This window comes from Tamandua tetradactyla, chromosome 17 (assembly GCF_023851605.1).
Source record: "Tamandua tetradactyla isolate mTamTet1 chromosome 17, mTamTet1.pri, whole genome shotgun sequence".
Taxonomy (NCBI): Eukaryota; Metazoa; Chordata; class Mammalia; order Pilosa; family Myrmecophagidae; genus Tamandua; species Tamandua tetradactyla.
In genome coordinates, this window is record NC_135343.1 from 28,081,236 (window position 1) to 28,100,556 (window position 19,321).

The 19,321-nt window shown below is 38.9% G+C and overlaps 1 protein-coding gene across 2 annotated transcripts in view; it reads left to right on the plus strand.

Annotated features, from left to right (window-relative positions):
• CFAP36 (cilia and flagella associated protein 36) overlaps positions 1–19,321 on the plus strand; it is a 73,903-nt gene that overhangs the window by 30,522 nt on the left and 24,060 nt on the right. The window lies entirely within an intron of this gene.

The window sequence follows — 19,321 nt, forward strand, 5'->3', positions numbered from 1 at the left end:
GTTTATCCTGTCTTAAAGTTGCATAATATTCCATCATATGTATATACCACAGTTTGTTTAGCCATTCTTCTGTTGATGGACATTTTGGCTGTTTCCATCTCTTTGCAATTGTAAATAACGCTGCTATAAACATTGGTGTGCAAATGTCCGTTTGTGTCTTTGCCCTTAAGTCCTTTGAGTAGATACCCAGCAATGGTATTGCTGGGTCTTATGGCAATTCTATATTCAGCTTTTTGAGGAACCGCCAAACTGCCTTCCACAGTGGTTGCACCCTTTGACATTCCCACCAACAGTGGATAAGTGTGCCTCTTTCTCCGCATCCTCTCCAGCACTTGTCATTTTCTGTTTTGTTGATAATGGCCATTCTGGTGGGTGTGAGATGATATCTCATTGTGGTTTTGATTTGCATTTCTCTAATGGCCAGGGACATTGAGCATCTCTTCATGTGCCTCTTGGCCATCTGTATTTCCTCTTCTGGTAGGTGTCTGTTCAAGTCTTTTTCCCATTTTGTAATTGGGTTGGCTGTCTTTTTGTTGTTGAGTTGAACAATCTCTTTATAAATTCTGGATACTAGACCTTTATCTGATATGTCGTTTCCAAATATTGTCTCCCATTGTGTAGGCTGTCTTTCTACTTTCTTGATGAAGTTCTTTGATGCACAAAAGTGTTTAATTTTGACGAGCTCCCATTTATTTATTTCCTTCTTCAGTGCTCTTGCTTTAGGTTTAAGGTCCATAAAACCGCCTCCAATTGTAAGTTTCATAAGGTATCTCCCTACATTTTCCTCTAACGGTTTTATGGTCTTAGACCTAATGTTTAGATCTTTGATCCATTTTGAGTTAACTTTTGTATAGGGTGTGAGATACGGGTCCTCTTTCATTTTTTTGCATATGGATATCCAGTTCTCTAGGCACCATTTATTGAAGAGACTGTTCTGTCCCAGGTGAATTGGCTTGACTGCCTTATCAAAGATCAAATGTCCATAGATGAGAGGGTCTATATCTGAGCACTCTATTCGATTCCATTGGTCAATATATCTATCTTTATGCCAATACCATGCTGTTTTGACCACTGTGGCTTCATAATATGCCTTAAAGTCCAGCAGCGCGAGACCTCCAGCTTCGTTTTTTTTCCTCAAGATACTTTTAACAATTCGGGGCACCCTGCCCTTCCAGATAAATTTGCTTATTGGTTTTTCTAATTCTGAAAAATAAGTTGTTGGGATTTTGATTGGTATTGCATTGAATCTGTAAATCAATTTAGGTAGGATTGACATCATAACTATATTTAGTCTACCAATCCATGAACACAGTATGCCCTTCCATCTATTTAGGTCTTCTGTGATTTCTTTTAACAGTTTTTTGTAGTTTTCTTTATATAGTTTTTTTGTCTCTTTGGTTAAATTTATTCCTAGGTATTTTATTCTTTTAGTTGCGATTGTAAATGGGATTTGTTTCTTGATTTCCCCCTCAGCTTGTTCATTACTAGTGTAAAGAAATGCTACAGATTTTTGAATGTTGATCTTGGAACCTGCTACTTTGCTGTACTCATTTATTAGCTCTAGTAGTTTTGTTGTGGATTTTTCCGGGTTTTCGACGTATAGTATCATATCGTCTGCAAACAGTGATAGTTTTACTTCTTCCTTTCCAATTTTGATGCCTTGTATTTCTTTTTCTTGTCTAATTGCTCTGGCTAGAACCGCCAACACGATGTTGAATAATAGTGGTGATAATGGACATCCTTGTCTTGTTCCTGATCTTAGGGGGAAAGTTTTCAATTTTTCCCCATTGAGGATGATATTAGCTGTGGGTTTTTCATATATTCCCTCTATCATTTTAAGGAAGTTCCCTTGTATTCCTATCTTTTGAAGTGTTTTCAACAGGAAAGGATGTTGAATCTTGTCAAATGCCTTCTCTGCATCAATTGAGATGATCATGTGATTTTTCTGCTTTGATTTGTTGATGTGGTGTATTACATTAATTGTTTTTCTTATGTTGAACCATCCTTGCATACCTGGGATGAATCCTACTTGGTCATGATGTATAATTCTTTTAATGTGTTGTGGGATACGATTTGCTAGAATTTCATTGAGGATTTTTGCATCTATATTCATTAGAGAGATTGGTCTGTAGTTTTCTTTTTTTGTAATATCTTTGCCTGGTTTTGGTATGAGGGTGATGTTGGCCTCATAGAATGAATTAGGTAGTTTCCCCTCCACTTCGATTTTTTTGAAGAGTTTGAGGAGAGTTGGTACTAATTCTTTCAGGAATGTTTGATAGAATTCACATGTGAAGCCGTCTGATCCTGGACTTTTCTTTTTAGGAAGCTTTTGAATGACTGATTCAATTTCTTTACTTGTGATTGGTTTGTTGAGGTCATCTGTTTCTTCTTGAGTCAAAGTTGGTTGTTCATGTCTTTCCAGGAACCCGTCCATTTCCTCTAAATTGTTGTATTTATTAGCGTAAAGTTGTTCATAGTATCCTGTTATTACCTTGTTTATTTCTGTGAGGTCAGTAGTTATGTCTCCTCTTCCATTTCTGATCTTATTTATTTGCATCCTCTCTCTTCTTCTTTTTGTCAGTCTTGCTAAGGGCCCATCAATCTTATTGATTTTCTCATAGAGCCAACTTCTGGTCTTAATGATTTTCTCTATTGTTTTCATGTTTCCAATTTCATTTATTTCTGCTCTAATCTTTGTTATTTCTTTCCTTTTGCTTGCTTTGGGGTTAGTTTGCTGTTCTTTCTCCAGTTCTTCCAAGTGGACAGTTAATTCCTGCATTTTTGCCTTTTCTTCTTTTTTGATATAGGCATTTAGGGCAATAAATTTCCCTCTTAGCACTGCCTTTGCTGCGTCCCATAAGTTTTGATATGTTGTGTTTTCATTTTCATTCGCCTCGAGGTATTTACTAATTTCTCTTGCAATTTCTTCTTTGACCCACTTGTTGTTTAAGAGTGTGTTGAGCCTCCACGTATTTGTGAATTTTTTGGCACTCCGCCTATTATTGATTTCCAACTTCATTCCTTTATGATCTGAGAAAGTATTGTGTATGCTTTCAATCTTTTTAAATTTGTTAAGACTTGCTTTGTGACCCAGCATATGGTCTATCTTTGAGAATGATCCATGAGCACTTGAGAAAAAGGTGTATCCTGCTGTTGTGGGATGTAATGTCCTATAAATGTCTGTTAAATCTAGCTTATTTATAGTAATATTCAGATTCTCTATTTGTTTATTGATCCTCTGTCTAGATGTTCTGTCCATTGATGAGAGTGGTGAATTGAAGTCTCCAACTATTGTGGTGTATGTGTCTATTTCCCTTTTCAGTGTTTGCAGTGTATTCCTCACCTATTTTGGGGCATTCTGGTTCGGTGTGTAAATATTTATGATTGTTATATCTTCTTGTTTAATTGTTCCTTTTATTAGTATATAGTGTCCTTCTTTGTCTCTTTTAACTGTTTTACATTTGAAGTCTAATTTGTTGGATATTAGTATAGCCACCCCTGCTCTTTTCTGGTTGTTATTTGCATGAAATATCTTTTCCCAACCTTTCACTTTCAACCTATGTTTATCTTTGGGTCTAAGATGTGTTTCCTGTAGACAGCATATAGAAGGATCCTGTTTTTTAATCCATTCTGCCAGTCTATGTCTTTTGATTGGGGAATTCAGTCCATTAACATTTAGAGTTATTACTGTTTGGATAATATTTTCCTCTACCATATTGCCTTTTGTATTATACATATCATATCTGACTTTCCTTCTTTCTACACTCTTCTCCATACCTCTTTCTTCTGTCTTTTTGTATCTGACTCTAGTGCTCCCTTTGGTATTTCTTGCAGAGCTGGTCTCTTGGTCACAAATTCTCTCAGTGACTTTTTGTCTGAGAATGTTTTAATTTCTCCCTCATTTTTGAAGGACAATTTTGCTGGATATAGGAGTCTTGGTTGGCAGTTTTTCTCTTTTAGTAACTTAAATATATCATCCCACTGTCTTCTAGCTTCCATGGTTTCTGCTGAGAAATCTATACATAGTCTTATTGGGTTTCCCTTGTATGTGATGGGTTGTTTTACTCTTGCTGCTTTCAAGATCCTCTCTTTCTCTTTGACCTCTGACATTCTAACTAGTAAGTGTCTTGGAGAACGCCTATTTGGGTCTAATCTCTTTGGGGTGCGCTGCACTTCTTGGATCTGTAATTTTAGGTCTTTCATAAGAGTTGGGAAATTTTCAGTGATAATTTCTTCCATTAGTTTTTCTCCTCCTTTTCCCTTCTCTTCTCCTTCTGGGACACCCACAACACGTATATTTGTGCTGTTCATATTGTCCTTGAGTTCCCTGATATCCTGTTCAAATTTTTCCATTCTTTTCCTGATAGTTTCTGTTTCTTTTTGGACTTCAGATGTTCCATCCTCCAAATCACTAATTCTATCTTCTGTCTCTTTAAATCTATCATTGTAGGTATTCATTGTTTTTTCCATCTTTTCTAGTTTATTCTTCACTTCCATAAGCTCTGTGGTTTGTTTTTTCAGTTTTTCTATTTCTTCTTTTTGTTCAGCCCATGTCTTCTTCATGTCCTCCCTCAATTTATCGATTTCGTTTTTGAAGAGGTTTTCCATTTCCGTTCGTGTATTCAGCATTAGTTGTCTCAGCTCCTGTATCTCATTTGAACTATTGGTTTGTTCCTTTGACTGGGCCATATTTTCAATTTTCTGAGCATGATCTGTTATCTTCTGCTGGCGTCTGGGCATTTAGTCATATTTCCCTGGGTGTTGGACCCAAGAGGTTGAAAGATTTTTCTGTGAAATCTCTGGGTTCTGTTTTTCTTATCCTGCCCAGTAGGTGGCGCTCGTGGCAAACGTTTGTTTGTGGGTTCCACCAGTAAAAGGTGCTGTAGGTCCTTTAACTTTGGAAAGCTCTCGCCGTGGGTGAGGTTTGCCAGCCGAAGCGGCTTGGAAGAGTGCCAGCCGGCCCGGGGGTCCGAATGTGGGGTGGGTCACCGGCTGCCGCAGCCCGGGAGAGCGCCCATCCGAATTTCCTAGTCGGCTCGGGGCGCCAAGCGTGGCGGGAGGGCGCCAGCCGCCGCAGCCCGGGAGAGTGCACCGTTCCCAGCCGGACCGGGGAGTCACGTGTTTGGAAGGCACCGCCCCGGTCACCGTTCTCCGTGGTCTTGGGATTTCCGATCCAGTTCTCTCAGTTGGTCCGGGGGGCTTCTCGTGGTGGGGGCGCCAGCCGCCGTGGCTTGAGGGGACCGCCTGTCCAATTCTGCCAGCTGGCCCGGGAAGGAGGAAGGGAGGGACTCCGGCCACTTGCCGTCCCGCCCGGGAAAGCCTGCGCCCCTCGGCGATCTCACTGGAGCTGGTTCTCCCAGACAGTCAGCTGTTCCAGGATGGGGTACGCTGTCTTTTTGATCTGTGTCGTGGTTCTGGGAGCTGTTCTATATCATTTCTACTCCCCTAGTATCGGTTCTGGAGGAGGAAAGGTGAGGGTGGCAAGGCTGTCGAGGACGATGGCGGAGGAGCCGGTGAAGGTGGAAAAGGGCACGGTGGTGGTTGTAGAGCCGCTGGAGTAGGAGGAGAATGGGAAGGATAAGATGGCGGATGGAGCGCCGCTGGAACAGAAGGGGAAAGAGAAGGGCAAGATGGCGGCGGGAGCGCCGCCGGTGGAGAAAGAGGAAGAGGAGGGCTAGATGGCAGTGGGAGCGCCGGCGGGGAAAGAGGAAGAGGAGGGCTGAATGGCGGCGGGAGCGCCGCCGGCGGAGAGAGAGGAAGAGGAGGGCTAGATGGCGGCGGGAGCGCTGGCGGAGAAGGGGGAAGAGGAGGGCCAGATGGTGACGGGAGCGCTGGTGGAAAAAGAAGAAGAGGAGGGCTGGATGGCGGTGGGAGCGCCGCCAGCGGAGAAAGAGGAAGAGGAGGGCTGGATGGCAGCGGCAGCGCCGACGGCGGAGAAAGAGGAAGAGGAGGACTGGATGGCGGCAGGAGCACCGGCAGATGAGGGGGAAGACGAGGGCTGGATGGCGGCGGGAGCGCCGCCAGCGGAGAAGGGGGGACTCTCATTGTGGTTTTGATTTGCATTTCTCTAATGGTCAGGGACATTGAGCATCTCTTCATGTGCCTTTTGGCCATTTGTATTTCCTCTTCTGAGAGGCATCTGTTTTAAGTCTTTTTTTCCATTTTGTAATTGGATTGGCTGTTTTTTTGTTGTTGAGTTGAACAATCTCTTTATAAATTCTGGATACTAGACCTTTATCTGATATGTCGTTTCCAAATATTGTTTCCCATTGTGTAGGCTGTCTTTCTACTTTCTTGATGAAGTTCTTTGATGCACAAAAGTGTTTAATTTTTAGGAGCTCCCATTTATTTATTTCTTTTTTCAGTGCTCTTGCTTTAGGTTTAAGGTCCATAAAACCACGTCCAGTAGTAAGTTTCATAGGATATCTCCCTACATTTTCCTCTAACTGTTGTATGGTCTTAGACCTAATGTTTAGATCTTTGATCCATTTTGAGTTAACTTTTGTATAGGGTGTGAGATACGGGTCCTCTTTCATTTTTTTGCATATGGATATCCAGTTCTCTAGGCACCATTTATTGAAGAGACTGTTCTGTCCCAGGTGAGTTGGCTTGACTGCCTTATCAAAGATCAAATGTCCATAGATGAGAGGGTCTATATCTGAGCACTCTATTCGATTCCATTGGTCAAGATATCTATCTTTATGCCAGTACCATGCTGTTTTGACCACTGTGGCTTCATAATATGCCTTAAAGTCTGGCAGTGTGAGACCTCCAGCTTCGTTTTTTTTCCTCAAGATGTTTTTAGCAATTTGGGGCACCCTGCCCTTCCAGATAAATTTGCTTATTGGTTTTTCTATTTCTGAAAAGTAAGTTGTTGGGATTTTGATTGGTATTGCATTGAATCTGTAAATCAACTTAGGTAGAATTGACATCTTAACTATATTTAGTCTTCCAATCCATGAACACGGTATGCCCTTCCATCTATTTAGGTCTTCTGTGATTTCTTTTAACAGTTTTTTGTAGTTTTCTTTGTATAGGTCTTTTGTCTCTTTAGTTAAATTTATTCCTAAGTATTTTATTCTTTTAGTTGCAATTGTAAATGGGATTCGTTTCGTGATTTCCCCCTCAGCTTGTTCATTGCTAGTGTATAGAAATGCTACAGATTTTTGAATGTTGATCTTATAACCTGCTACTTTGCTGTACTCATTTATTAGCTCTAGTAGTTTTGTTGTGGATTTTTTGACGTATAGTATCATATCATCTGCAAACAGTGGTAGTTTTACTTCTTCCTTTCCAATTTTGATGCCTTGTATTTCTTTTTCTTGTCTAATTGCTCTGGCTAGAACCTCCAGCATGATGTTGAATAATAGTGGTGATAATGGACGTCCTTGTCTTGTTCCTGATCTTAGGGGGAAAGTTTTCAATTTTTCCCCATTGAGGATGATATTAGCTGTGGGTTTTTCATATATTCCCTTTATCATTTTAAGGAAGTTCCCTTGTATTCCTATCCTTTGAAGTGTTTTCAACAGGAAAGGATGTTGAATCTTGTCAAATGCCTTCTCTGCATCAATTGAGATGATCATGTGATTTTTCTGCTTTGATTTGTTGATATGGTGTATTACATTAATTGATTTTCTTATGTTGAACCATCCTTGTATACCTGGGATGAATCCTACTTGGTCATGATGTATAATTCTTTAAATGTGTTGTTGGATTCGATTTGCTAGAATTTTGTTGATTTGCATCTGTATTCATTAGAGAGATTGGTCTATAGTTTTATCTTTTTGTAATATCTTTGCCTGGTTTTGGTATGAGGGTGATGTAGGCTTCATAGAATGAATTAGGTAGCTTTCCCTCTACTTCAGTTTTTTTGAAGAGTTTGAGGAGAATTGGTACTAATTCTTTCTGGAATGTTTGATAGAATTCACATGTGAAGCCATCTGATCCTGGACTTTTCTTTTTGGGAAGCTTTTGAATGACTGATTCAATTTCTTTACTTGTGATTGGGTTGTTGAGGTCATCTATTTTTTCTTGAGTCAAAGTTGGTTGTTCATGCCTTTCTAGGAACTTGTCCATTTCATCTACATTGTTGTATTTATTAGCGTAAAGTTGTTCATAGTATCCTGTTATTACCTCGTTTATTTCTGTGATGTCAGTTGTTATGTCTCCTCTTCCATTTCTGATCTTATTTATTTGCGTCCTCTCTCTTTTTCTTTTTGTCAGTCTTGCTAAGGGCCCATCAATCTTCTTGATTTTCTCTTAGAACCAACTTCTGGTCTTATTGATTTTCTCTATTGTTTTCATGTTCTCAATTTTATTAATTGCTGCTCTAATCTTTGTTATTTCTTTCCTTTTGCTTGCTTTGGGGTTATTTTGTTGTTCTTTGTCCAGTTCTTCCAAGTGGACAGTTAATTCCCGAATTTTTGTCCTTTCTTCTTTTCTGATATAGGGATTTAGAGCAATAAATTTCCCTCTTAGCACTGCCTTTGCTGCGTCCCATAGGTTTTGATATGTTGTGTTTTCATTTTCATTCACCTTGAGATATTTACTAATTTCTCTTGCAATTTCTTCCTTGACCCACTTGTTGTTTAAGAGTGTGTTGTTGAGCCTCCACGTATTTGTGAATTTTCTGGCACTCTGCCTATTATTGATTTCCAACTTCATTCCTTTATGATCTGAGAATGTGTTGTGTATGATTTCAGTGTTTTTAAATTTGTTGAGACTTCCTTTGTGACCCAGCATATGGTCTATCTTTGAGAATGATCCATGAGCACTTGAGAAAAAGGTGTATCCTGCTGTTGTGGGGTGTAATGTCCTATAAATGTCTGCTAAGTCTAGCTCATTTATTGTAATATTCAAATTCTCTGTTTCTTTATTGATCCTCTGTCTAGATATTCTTTCTATTGATGAGAGTGGGGAATTGAAGTCTCCAACTATTATGGTAGATGTGTCTATTTCCCTTTTCAGTAATTGGTGTGTATTCCTCAAGTATTTTGGGGCATTCTGATTTGGTGCGTAAATATTTATGATTGTTATGTCTTCTTGTTTAATTGTTCGTTTTATTAGTAGATAGTATCCTTCTTTGTCTCTTTTAACTAATTTGTTGGATATTAGTATAGCTACTCCTGCTCTTTTCTGGTTGTTATTTGCATGAAATATCTTTTCCTAACCTTTCACTTTCAACCTATGTTTATCTTTGGCTCTAAGTTGTGTTTCCTGTAGACAGCATATAGAAGGATCCTGTTTTTTAATCCATTCTGCCAGTCTATGTCTTTTGATTGGGGAATTCAGTCCATTAACTTTTAGTGTTATTACTGTACGGGTAGTACTTTCTTCTACCATTTTGCCTTTTGTATTTTATATGTCATATCTAATATTCCTTCTTTCTACACTCTTCTCCACACCTCTCTCTTCTGTCTTTTCGTATCTGTCTCTAGTGCTCCCTTTAGTATTTCTTGCAGAGCTGGTCTCTTGGTCACAAATTCTCTCAGTGACTTTTTGTCTGAAAATGTTTTAATTTCTCCCTCATTTTTGAAGGACAATTTTGCTGGATATAGGGGTCTTGGTTGACAGTTTTTCTCTTTTAGGAATTTAAATATTTCATCCCACTGTCTTCTTGCTCCCATGGTTTCTGCTGAGAAATCTACACATAGTCTTATTGGGTTTCCCTTGTATGTGATGGATTGTTTTTCTCTTGCTGGTTTCAAGATCCTCTCTTTCTCTTTGACCTCTGACATTCTAACTAGTAAGTGTCTTGGAGAACGCCTATTTGGATCTATTCTCTTTGGGGTGCGCTGCAGTTCTTGGATCTGTAATTTAGGTCTTTCATAAGAGTTGGGAAATTTTCAGTGATAATTTCTTCCATTAGTTTTTCTCCTCCTTTTCCCTTCTCTTCTCCTTCTGGGACACCGAGAACACATATATTTTTGTGTTTCATATTATCATTCAGTTCCTTGAGCCCCTGCTCAGATTTTTTCCATTCTTTTCCCTATAGTTTCTGTTTCTTTTTGGAATTCAGACGTTGCATCCTCCAGTTCACTAATTCTAGCAACTGTCTCTTGAAATATACCATTGTAGGTTTCCATTTTGTTTATCATCTCTTCTACTGTATCTTTCATTCCCATAAGTTCTGTGATTTGTTTTTTCAGACTTTCTATTTCTTCTTTTTCTTCATCCCATGCCTTCTTCATGTCCTCCCTCAATTTATTGATTTGGTTTTTGAAGATGTTTTCCATTTCTGTTCGTATATTCAGAATTAGTTGTCTCAGCTCCTGTATCTCATTTGAGCTATTGGTTTGTTCCTTTTACTGGGCCATATCTTCAATTTTCCTGATGTGATTTGTTATTTCTTGCTGTCGTCTGGGCATTTAATCAGATTTCCCTGAGTGTGGGACCCAGCAGGTTGAAAGACTTTCCTGTGAAGTCTCTGGGCTCTGTTTTTCTTATCCTGCCCAGTATGTGGTCCTTGTCTTTCTGCGGGTCCCACCAGCAAAAGATGCTGTGGCTCCTTTAACTTTGGAAGACTCTCGCTGCTAAGTGTGTGGTGGAGACAGAGGAAAGGTTGTAGGTTGGTTTTAATGACTTCAAATTGTGAAGTTCTGGGATCTGAATTCCTTGAGAGAGGGATTCCACCTGAGTTGTGTTTCACCCCTCCCGCAGGGAAGGTTCAGGTGGTAGAGAGCCCTGAACGCAGCCTGTTTTTGTGTTCGGGGCCGTTGCAACCTGTGTAATCCCAGCACTGAGCCCAGAAGCAACCAAGCTTCCGCAGAAACAGCCGCAGAAGGCTCTGTTTCGCCCCCTTTCCTCTTTTTTAGTTAGCCCAATAGGCGACTTCCGCCTTGATCAGTTTTGCCTGAGCTGAGGGCCTATTTTTAGTAGTCAGAAGTTGCTCATTAATGCCACTATTGGTGTTAGGTTGGACTCAGTCTCTACTACTGTTGGAGACTCTTTCCTTTCCCTCTGGGAAGTCGGCTGTGGGGGAGGGGCACTGGCCACTTTGGGAACCGCTTATCTGAGGCTCCCAGCCGGCCCGGGAAGCCGTGTGTGTGGGAGGGGCTCCGGTCACCGGCCGCCGCAGCTTGGGGAACCGCCGAGCCGAGGCTCCCAGCCGTGGAAGCCGCATGTGTGGGAGGGGCTCCGGCCGCCGGCCACCGCGGCTTGGGGAACCACCGATCCGAGGCTCCCAGCTGGCCCGGGAAGCGCGTGCGTGGGAGGGGCTTTGATTGCCAGCCGCCGCGGCTTGGGGAACCGCTGATCCGAGGCTCCCAGCCGGCCAGGGAAGCCGCATTCGTGTGAGGGGCTTTGGTCGCCGCGGCTTGAAGATCCGCTGATCCGAGGTTTCCAGCCGGCCCGGGAAGCTGCATGCATGGGAGGGGCTCCGGTCACCGGCCACCGCAGCTTGGGGAACCGCCGATCCGAGGCTCCCAGAATTAGAAAATTTTTAATGTTACATGACAGTTTGAAAAATATGTATTTCAAAAATATAGTTATGTACTGTTTTAGTTTTCTAGTCTGCTGAAAATAGATACCATTCAATGGGTTGGTTTAAACAATGGCAGTTATCCAAATCAAGGCATCATGAATGCATTGATTTCTTCCTGAAGACCAGCTCCCATTGATCCTGTCTCCTCTGCTATATTATAAGGAATACGGCCACATCTGCTGGTCTGTTCCTTCTCTTCTAGTTTCATTGATTTCGATTTCTTGCTTCTATGGCTTTCTCTCTATCTCTCTCTGTATTCATTACATTTATAAAGGGCTCCAGTAATAGGATTACGACTCATCCTGAATGAGGTGGGTCACCTTTTAACTGAAGTAGTCTCATCAGAAGGTCCTACTTATAGTGGCTTTATATCTATAGGAATGGGTTAGATTTAAGAACATATTTTTGTAGGGTACATACAGCTTCAGATCTCCGTTCATACTACAGTTTATTCTAAGAAATGATAGGCATTTTATTTTCTTTTCCTTTTTGGTTGAATAGGGAAAATTTGATTGAAAATTATAAACCGGTATTTAAATTTCTTTTAAGCATTGATACTTTTTATTTTCTTTGCTTTTTAGAAATGTACTTTTCTGCTTTGATTAAAATTTGTCACTCTTATTAAGTCATTGTAAGTGAATCTGAATTACTTTGTGAATTAAGATGTTCAGAGTTTTAAGATAATTGCTTTCACATCAAGATTCACACATATTTTAACTCATCTTTTATCATACAGTGCTTTTATTTGGAGTTCATTGGGAGTATGTCTCAAGGAGTCAAGCTGCTTGAGCCAGACAGACCTGGATCTTCCACTTATTAGCTGAAAGATGTTGGACAAACATCTTAACCATTCTGATTCTCAGTTTCCACATATATAAAATAGGAATAGTATCTACTTTGAAGGTTTTTATTTTTTATGACATTTAAGAGGTAATGTACATAAGGCATTTAGTGCAATGCCTAGCATATATCAGCTGATCTATAAATGGAAACACTTCTTAATTAACTAGCTATTTTAGACGTTGATAAGCACTGTGCTAATCAGGCCATGGTCATCGGTTCAGTCCCCGTGTGGACTAGTTAGCTTTATTCTCTTCTGGAGCAGTCTCTTAATCACCAGATAATTATTAGCAACATGACTGAATCAGCACAAGACTGTCACCATTATGAAAAAAATGCATCAAAGCACAGTGTTTACTGCTTTTCAGCAATAATGTGATATTTGTATATAAAGAATAGAATGCTGATTCCAGTATGTCAATATGGGGTGCCTAAAGATGGATTCAACAAACCATTTACTTTTCCTAGGTAATGTAGGATGTAATTTTTGCATTTTGCTTTGGTTTTGATTTTTTAACTAGCTGCCAGCTCTTACTGAATTGTTCTACTAAAGCAGAATAGCAAAATCCCATTTGCCTAGACTGGCCTTCATTATTCATTACCCCTAGACCACTGGTCTTGGCATGTCTTCTCATTAAAGCCAGCAGGAGCAGCAAGAAGTATATACAATGAAGAGTTCTAGTAAACAAAAAATTTTAAGTGTATATTTTTCTGTTATATATGCACAGTTTCTAAAAACATATCCACAAATTAGGATATCTGTCTAAGCAGTTCAGAAAAATATAAATACTGAGATATTTATTTCAGATTTCTTCATTTGAGCTTTGGAATTTTGTGGTATTTTCCAGTTGAAATAGGTAAAAGTAACCTCCTCATGTATGTATGGAAAAACCCCAGGACTTTTTATGGCATGAACCAAGCAAACAATATTTTTTGTTTTGGTTTTTTACTTGCATTGTTTGACTTTTATAAGATAAAAATTAACACTTTCAGAAACATTTTTATTATAATCATAGTGGTGTGGGGAAATGATGCTTTTTGTTACAATAATTTACACTGTTGAAAAGGTGACATTTGAAATGTTGTCATTCACTTTGTAAAAATACAGGATAATTAATAGTATTTTGTGTGAATGCTAATAAGATTTTAAGCTATTTTTTTCTCTAAAATCGTTTGTTTTTACTATAAGTATTTCTTCTAAGTTCAAACTCTGATAGCTTTTTTTTAACATAACAGTTTTATTTAGATTTAATTCAAATTCTATACAATTTACCAATTTAAAATGTTCAGTTAAATGGTTTTTTGTATCTTTTTAGAATTGAGTAACAATTACCACAATCATTTTCCAACCATTTTCATTATCCCCCCAAGAAACCTCATAGCTGTTAATAGTTACTTCCCTTCCTCCCTCCCCCAGCTCCTGGCAATCACTTAACTTTCTGTTTCTATGGATTTGCCTATTTGGACATTTCATATAAATGGAATCATATAATACTTGACCTTTTCTGTCTGGCTTCTTTCACTTAGCATAATGTTTGGGTTCATTTGTAGCATGTATCAGTACTTCATTTCTTTGTATGGCTGAATAATATTCCATTATATGGATATATCATATTTTATTTATCTGTTCATCAATTTTTGCACATTTTGGTTGTTTTCACTTTTTGGCTGTTGTGAATAATTCCACTATGAAAATTTATGTACAAATTTTTTTTGTGGCAATACATTTTCATTTCTCTACTATATATACAATTTGGTGACTCTATGCTTAGCCTTTTGAAAATTTGCCAGATTGTTTTCTAGGGTGGCTGTATTATTTAAAATTCCTAACAGCAATATATGAAGGTTCTAATTTCTCCATTTTCCACATTTCAAGGTAACACTTGTGTGTGCGTGTGTGTGTGTGTGGGTATAAGAGTTTTCTATTATAGCCATTCTAGCGAATATGAAGAGATATGTTTGTAGTTTTCTTTTTTTAAATTTTTATTAATAAAATCAATTAACATACAATACAAACATTCTTAACGTATGAACCTTCCATACTTGGTGTGCAATCAGAGGCTCACCATATCATCACATAGTTGTATATTCATCCCCATGATCAATTCTCAGAACATTTACATCAGTCCAGAAAAAGAAATAAAAAGAAAACACTCATAAGTACCATACCCCTTACCCCTCCCTCTCATTGACCACTAGTATTTCCCTCTACCCAATTTATTTGAACATTTGTTCACCCATTATTTATTTTTAATCCATATTTTTTACTCATCTGTCCATACTGTAGATAAAAGGAGCATCAGAACAAGGTTTTCACAATCATAGTCACTTGCAAAAGCTATATCATTATACAGTCATCTTAAAGAAACATGGCTACTGGAACACAGCTCTACAGTTTCAGGCACTTTCCTCTAGCCTCTCTAATGCACCTTAAACTAAAAAGGGGTTATCTGTATAATGTGTAAGAATAACCTCCAGGATAACCTCTTGACTCTATTTGAAACTCTCAGCCACTGACACTTAATTTTGTCTCATTCCTCTCTTTCCCCTTTCAGTCGAGAAGGTTTTCTCAGTCCCTTGATGCTGAGTCCAAGCTCATTCTAGGATTTCTGTGTCCCATGTTGTCAGGGAGGTTTACACCCCTGGGAGTCATGTCTCACGTAGAGATGGGGAGGGCAGTGAGTTTGCTTGTCGTGAGTTTGGCTGAGAGATAGGCCACATCTGAGCATTGAAAGAGGTTCTCTGGGGGTGACTCTTCAGCCTAATTTTAAGTAGGCTTAGCTTATCCTTTGCAGGGGTAAGTTTCACATGAACAAACCGCAAGATTGAGGGGTCGGCCAATTGATTTTGTTGTCCTCACTGCTTGCCTTGTTTATAGCCTCCTTCAGTTCATTGACTTAATTTTTAATGAAGTTTTCCATATCTGTTTGAACGTTCTGAATTAATTGTTTCAGCTCCTGTATCTCATTTGAACTGCTGGTTTGTTCCTTTGACTGGGTCATATCTTCAGTTTTCCTAGTATGATTCACTATTTTTTGCCAGCGTGTGTGCATTTAATTTCCTTAATTAGTTATTCTAGAGATTGTTTTCACTTTTTTTTACCTAGAATTTTCTTGCTTGAGTTTGTTGTCTATCTGTTCTTTGACATTCAGTTCAGCTTATTCTAGACCTCTAGTTTAGGTTTTGTTTAACAGATCAGAATTTTTCAGTTCTTGTTTTCTTGTTTCTTGCCCTGCCTGTATGGTGCCTTTTTTTTCCCCCCTTAGGAGGGTCTCCTTAGGCATTATAAACCCCAGTCAGATTTTCCCAGACCAAACTGGCCTCCTCTCAGGAGGAAAGTGTCACCTGTGTAAATTTTCCCTGAGGGTGAGATCCAGCAGATTAAAAAAGGCTTTCCTATGAAGCCTCTGGACTCTGTGTTTTTTCTATCCTGCCCAGTTATGTGGCGTTTTTCTGCCTATGGGTCTCACCAGCATAAGGTGATGCAGTACCTTTAACTTCAGCAGCCTTTCTGTGCTGGGGGTGTGGTTGAGACAGAGGAGAGGTAGTAGGCTGGTTTTAATCGCTTCAGTTTTCCAGACCCTGGAGTCTGAATTCCTTGAGGGAGGGATTCTACCTGAACTGGGCTCCACCCATCTCCTGGGGAAGGTACAGCCTCCAGACAAGCTCTCAGACAAGCTTAATTCTGCCTGAGAAGCCTTGCAGTTGTATCCAAACAGCAGTCAAGCCGTGATAACACAGCCACAAAAAAAGAGAAGGAAAAAAATTCGTTTTCAGAGCAGGACCCCCATTCCTCAGGTTTGCCAATCAAGAGCTTAAGTTGGTAAATTGCTCAGTATATCTCCAGGTCCTGTGTGCCCCCTCCTTTCCTTCAGGGCCCAGACTCTTTCAAGTATTTAGTGCTGTCCAATCCAAAAAAACCTCTTTTTTTTTCTTTTTCCGTCAGCCCTGCCCCGTCTGCACGCGGGCAAAAACCAGCAATCTTAGCTTTTACTTGAGGTTCAGCTGAGCTGGGTGCCTATTTTTAGTAGTCAGAATTTTTAATTAATTCCACAGATTGGAGCTTGGTAGAGCTCAGTCCTTGCTGCTAGTAAAGTCCTTAACCTTTGCTCTCTGGGAAGCAGCCTGTGGGCAAGGGGCAAGGGCTGCCACGGCTTGGGGTACTCACGGTTCTGGGTGGGCTTGCAGCTGGTTCAGCTTGTACAGACTGGTGTACATTTGTCTGGTTACTCATATGGCCCCAGCAGTTGTTCTGTACTGTTCCTGGCTATTTACTAGCTGCTCTGGAGGACGAACTAAATTCCACATTTCACTAAGCTGCCATCTTGGCTCCTCTCATTGTAGTTTTGATTCACAATTCCCTGATGACTAATTATGTTGCCCACTTTTTCATGTGCCATTTATAAATCTTTCAAGAAGTGGTAAGCGTGAGTTTTAACTTTTACATAATTCACAATAAAACATAAGCTTCATATTTTATAGGGTATAATGTTAGATTTTTCTATTTTAACAGTTACTACAAGTACTGTTTGCAAGTTTATTGCTTATGATAGCAACTGAAACCATTTGTCTTTGTACTAAATCAGTTATATCTGTGTAAAAGATGAACTAATTCATACGTATCTTTTACATCTGGATTTATTCCCCCTAAAACATAATAGTAGTTGCCAAAAGGCTATTAACCAACTTCTATCCCAGTGACATTGTTTTTTAAAGTATATTTTGCATTTAATAAATAGAGCACTTAATGAAAACTATGAAACGCATATGAAAATATGATTGTTTTTTGTAAAATAAATGTAATTTAGTTTGTTTCTAGAGAATCAATGTTGATATAGAAAACAAAATTTTATAAACATTAGAGTCATTTATGGCTTATATTCTGATGTTAAAAACTGTGTTTTACTCTTGACAGAAATTTTGGTTTTGTTAATTTGAATTTATCCATCCAATAAATAGTGATATCCTTTATGCTCCAGGCAGTAGCATTATCCTAGCCAGTGGGGTTGCAAAACAGACAAAACCTCTGCTGCTCACAAATGAATTTAAGGGGAAAGAAACATTTCATCTTCTTCTTTTCCTTTAGCTGACTCTATGAATGTCCTAGAGAGCTGCTTTTTAAAAAACTATTTTTATTGACATATCTTTACACACATACAGTCCATATATGTTGTACAGTCACATTATCACACAGTATCATCACATAGTTGTGTATTCATCACTATGATCATTTTTTATTAGAACATGTGCATCACTCCAGAAAAAGAAATTAAAAAAAAAAGAAAACTCATACATCCCATATCCCTCACCCCTTAGTATTTCAGTCTATCCAATTTACTTTGCGTATTATCTCCCCCTATTTATTTTTTATCTGTATTTTTTTACTCACCTGTCCATACCCTGGATAAAAGGAGCATAACCTCCAGAGTAACCTCTTGACTCATTTGAAATCTTTCAGCCACTGAAACTTTATTTTGCCTCATTTCTCTCTTCCCCCTGTGGTCAAGAAAGTGTTCTTAATCCCATGATGCAGGGTCCCAGCTCATTCCAGGATTTCTGTCCCACATTGCCAGGGAGATTTACATCCCAGGTAGTGGGGAGGGCCGTGAGTTCACCTGCCAAGTTGACTTAGGGAGAGAGGCCACATCTGAGAACAAAAGAGGTAGAGAGCTGTTTTTGAACTTTATCTTTGTTTTACTATGCTGCCTGTTATTTAGGATGAGAGCTGATTGTAGGGGGATGGGCTCCTTCCTCCTTGCTTAGAGCTCTTTTGTGGAGCTTTTGTGTTCTCTTTGACATTATTGCTGTTGCCTGCCTGATATATAACTGCACTCTTGGTTGCCTCAGCATGATTTTGTGGAATCAGTTTTTCCATCAATGTCATGTAAAGCTGGAAATGAGATTTTACAAAGGTGAATAGGGTTCTGAGTGTTTTCTTTTGGATGATTTCATAAATTTCAAATATTATTCTACTTATTGGTAATTTTGGTAATTGGTTTGCTCTTGGCTATGTAATATATATACTATATAATAATTTATTTTTAGTATTAATTTGGGTACTTTGGGATAGATACCCTTTTTTCACTCATTTATTACAATTTCCTGGTTTCACCTAGAAATTATTTCTTGACTTTAATATTTTTTACTGTGGTAAAAAAATACTACATAAAATTTGCCATTTTAACCATTTTTAAGTATACTGTTGCTGTTTGAATTACATTCCCAATGTAGTAAAGCCATGACCACTATTTCCAAAAATTTTCACCTCCTGAAATTCCCATTAAGCAATAATTCCCCATTCCTCATCCCCTCCACCCTCAGCCTCTGGTAAACTGTAATCTGTTTTCTGCTTCTATGAATTTGCTTATTGTAACTGTTTGTTTTAAGTGGAATCATAAAATACGTGGTCTGTTGTTTTTGCCTTCTTTTACTCGGCATAATGTTTTCAAGATTCATCTATGTTTTAGCATGTATCTGAATTTCATCCCTTTATATTGCCAACTACCATTGCCTTATATGGATATACCATATTGTGTTTATCAAATCATTTGTTGATAGACATTTGGGTTGTTTCCACCTTTTGGCGATTGTAAATAATGCTGTTGTAAACATTAGCGTACAGGTTTATCTTTGAGTACCTAGTTTCAGTTCTTTGGGTATATACGTAGGAGTGGAATTGCTAGATCATATGGTAGTTCTGTGCTTAATTTTTTGAGGAACTGCTAAACCATCTTCCTCAGTGGCTGTACCATTTTACATTCCCACTGCTAGTGTATGAGGGTTTCTCCACATTTTCATCAGCATGCCAGGTATTAACTGTCTTTTTTATTATAGCCATCTAGTGGTTATAAAGTGGTATCTCATTGTGGTTTTTACTTGCATTTCCCTAAAGACCGGATTTGAGCTACTTTTCATGTGCTTATTGACTGTTTTCTATCTTCAGAAAAATGTCTATTCATGCCCCTTGCCCATTTTTAAATTGGGTTGGTTGTCTTCTTG